This window comes from Dendrobates tinctorius, unplaced genomic scaffold (assembly GCF_039654945.1).
Source record: "Dendrobates tinctorius isolate UK_male_01 unplaced genomic scaffold, ASM3965494v1 ptg000229l, whole genome shotgun sequence".
NCBI classification, from domain to species: domain Eukaryota; kingdom Metazoa; phylum Chordata; class Amphibia; order Anura; family Dendrobatidae; genus Dendrobates; species Dendrobates tinctorius.
In genome coordinates, this window is record NW_027361896.1 from 631371 (window position 1) to 635740 (window position 4370).

Sequence of the window (4370 nt, forward strand, 5' to 3'; positions counted from 1 at the left end):
TGGATACCTTTTTGGGTGCACAGCAGGGCTCAGAAGGGAAGGAGCGCCATTTGACTTTTTGAATGGAAAATATGCTGGAATATTTAGCGGTTGCCATGTCGTGTTTGGAGAGCCCCTGTGTGCCTAAACATTGGAGCTCCCCCACAACTGACCCCATTTTGGAAACTAGACCCCCCAAGGAACTTATCTAGATGCATAGTGACCACTTTGAACCCCCAGGTGCTTCCAAAATTGATCCTTAAAAAAAAAAAATACTTTTTTAAACAAAAATTTTCCTTTAACCTCAGTTTTTTCATTTTCACATGGGCAACAGGATAAAATGGATCCTAAAATTTGTTGGGCAATTTCTCCTGAGTGCACGGATACCTCATATGTGGTCATAAACCACTGTTTCGGTGCATAGAAGGGAAGGAGCGCCATTTGACTTTTTGAATGGAAAATTAGCTCCAATCGTTATTAGACGCCATGTCAGGTAACACCATTTTGGAAACTAGACCCCTTAAAGAACGTATCTAGATGTCTAGTGAGCACTTTGAAACCCCAAGTGCTTTACAACAGTTTATAACAGCAGTGAAAATAAAAAATCTTTTTTTCCTCAAAAATGATTTTTTAGCACGCTATTTTTTATTTTCCTAAGGGTAATAGGAGAAATTAGCCCCCCAAAGTTGTTGTGCAATTTGTCCTGAGTACGCTGATACCTCATATGTTGGGGTAAACCACTGTTTGGGCACACGTCGGGGCCTGGAAGGGGGTGAGCACCGTTTGACTTTTGGAACGCAAAATTGGCTGGAATCAATGGTGGCACCATGACGTGTTTGGAGACCCCCTGTGATGTGCCTAAACAGTGGAAACCACTCAATTCTAACTCCAACCCTAATCCCAATACACCCCTAACCCCAACACACCCCTAATCCCAACCCTAACCACAAGCCTAACCCCAACACACCCCTAACCCTAATTCCAACCCTAACTCTAATTTCAACCCTATTTCCAACCCTAACCCTAATGGAAAAATAAAAATATGTTCTTTATTTCATTATATGTGGCTACCTATTGGGGTGATAAAGGGGGGGTTTATTTACTTTTTATTTTACTTTGATCGCTGTTAAAGTTTATCACAGTGATCAAAATGAATGAATGAAATCTGCAGCCGCAGATTCAGGTGGGCGCACTGCGCATGCGCCCGCCATTTTCTAAGATGGCGGTGCCCATGATCTGGGACCACGGGACACCGGGAGCAGCACTCGGAAAGGTACCAGGGGGTGGGAGGGGAGGTGATCGGAAGGCGGGGGGAGCAGATGATGACAGCGGCAGCCGATCGCCGCTGTCATTCAGCGGCAGGGGGCAGATCAACCCCGCTAACCGTGTGGGGGGGTCAGATTGGTGTCTTCAGCCATGTTCGATGCTACTGCAGCATCGGCCATGGCTGGTTTGTAATCATCAAATTTCATTGATGAAATATTACTATCGCTCTGATTGGCTGTTTCACTTTTAACAGCCAATCAGAGCGATCGTAGCCACGTGGGGGCGAAGCCACCCCCCCCCCGGTGAAGTACAAAGCCCCCTGTATCTGCGGGTCAGGTGACCTTTCATTGACCCCGGGCACCCGACCCGCAGGGGGACTTTAAATCCATGACACAGCATATGCGTCATTGGTCGGATTGGCACCGACTTTCATGACGCATACGCTGCCACTGGTCGGGAAGGGGTTAAGTCATTACTTGTAGGTGGTCATTACTGTATATACAGGAGATCTTCATATAAAGATCTGTGTGGCCCGGTAGTGTACAGTGATGTGAAATACTTTTTGCCCACAACTCCTGGTTTTTTTACTCTCTTGCATGTTTGTCACACTTAAATGTTTCAGAGTAACAAACAAATTAAAATATTTGACAGCACAAGTAAACAAAATTCAATTTGTAAATGAAGGTCTTTATTATTTATTGGGAAGAAAATACAGGGCCCTGTGTGAAAGTTATTGCCCCCTACTTTTTTTTTTTAACTGTGGTTTGTCACATCTTCGAAAAGCAAAGTTCAGTTTCCGTAGCCCTACCCAGGCCTGATTACTGCCACACCTATCCTCAATCAAAAAATCACTTAAATAGGACCTGCCTGACAAAGTGAAGTAGACAAAAAGATCCTCAAAAAGTAGACATCATGCTGTGATCCGAAGAAATGCATGAACAAATGAGATGGAAAGTAATTCAGATCTATCAGTCTGGAGAAGGTTATAAAGCCATTTCTAAAGCTTTGATATTCCAGCGAACCACCGTGAGACCCATTATCCACAAATGGAGAAAACATGGTACAGTGGTGAAACTTCCCAGGAGTGGTCTGGTCATTAAAGTTAAATACTGGGGGGATGAAAAGGTTATTGAAATTGGCATTTTTTAAAGTTTATTTTATATGAAAAAAATATTTTCTTCAACTGTACAATATAGGAACATAGAGATACATAGTACATAGCAATGCATCTCTGTACTTATATCCTCTGCTTCTGAACTCACAACCTGCAGTACAGGTTGCCTGTAAAGTCTATATCTACAATAATACATACCTGACAGAAGCCCATACAGTCTATCTACAATAATATATACCTGACAGGAGCCCATACATTCTATATCTACAATAATATATACCTGACAGGAGCCCGTACAGTCTATATCTACAATAATATATACCTGACAGCAGCCCGTACAGTCTATATCTACAGTAATATATACCTGACAGGAGCCCATACAGTCTATATCTACAATAATATATACCTGACAGGAGCCCGTACAGTCTGTATCTACAATAATATATACCTGACAGGAGCCCGTACAGTCTGTATCTACAATAATATATACCTGACAGGAGCCCGTACAGTCTATATCTACAATAATATATACCTGACAGGAGCCCGTACAGTCTATATCTACAATAATATATACCTGACAGGAGCCCGTACAGTCCATATCTACAGTAATATATACCTGACAGGAGCCCATACAGTCTATATCTACAATAATATATACCTGACAGGAGCCCGTACAGTCTGTATCTACAATAATATATACCTGACAGGAGCCCGTACAGTCTATATCTACAATAATATATACCTGACAGGAGCCCATACAGTCTGTATCTACAATAATATATACCTGACAGGAGCCATACAGTCCGTATCTACAGTAATATATACCTGACAGGAGCCCGTACAGTCTGTATCTACAATAATATATACCTGACAGGAGCCCGTACAGTCTATATCTACAATAATATATACCTGACAGGAGCCCGTACAGTCTATATCTACAATAATATATACCTGACAGGAGCCCGTACAGTCTATATCTACAATAATATATACCTGACAGGAGCCTGTACAGTCTATATCTACAGTAATATATACCTGGAAGGAGCCCATACAGTCTAGCATCTTCAGTAGTGAGCCAGCTAGACTGTATGGGCTGCAGTTAGGACCTGGAAGGAGCCTATATATTCGGCTGGCTTTAATAAATTTATACCTTGAAGGAGCACATACATTCTAGTGTCATGTATAGGCTGCAATCAGGGCCAGGCAGCAGCCCATAATGTCTGCTATCTTCAAGAAAATATACCTGGAAGGAGCCCATACAGTCTAGCATCTTCAGTAGTGAACCTGCTAGACTGTATGGGCTGCAGTTAGGACCTGGAAGGAGCCTATATATTCGGCTGGCTTTAATAATTTATACCTTGAAGGAGCACATACATTCTAGGGTCATGTATGGGCTGCAGTCAGGGCCAGGCAGCAGCCCATAATGTCTGCTATCTTCAAGAAAATATACCTGGAAGGAGCCCATACAGTCTAGCATCTTCAGTAGTGAACCGGCTAGACTGTATGGGCTGCAGTTAGGACCTGGAAGGAGCCTATATATTCGGCTGGCTTTAATAATTTATACCTTGAAGGAGCACATACATTCTAGGGTCATGTATGGGCTGCAGTCAGGGCCAAGCAGCAGCCCATAATGTCTGCTATCTTCAAGAAAATATACCTGGAAGAAGCCCATACAGTCTAGCATCTTCAGTAGTGAACCGGCTAGACTGTATGGGCTGCAGTTAGGACCTGGAAGGAGCCTATATATTCGGCTGGCTTTAATAATTTATACCTTGAAGGAGCACATACATTCTAGTGTCATGTATGGGCTGCAGTCAGGGCCAGGCAGCAGCCCATAATGTCTGCTATCTTCAAGAAAATATACCTGGAAGGAGCCCATACAGTCTAGCATCTTCACCAGTGAGCCGGCTAGACTGTATGGGCTGCAGTCAGGACCTGGAAGGAGCCCATACAGTCTAGCATCTTCAGTAGTGAGCCGGCTAGACTGTATGGGCTGCAGTCAGGACCTGGA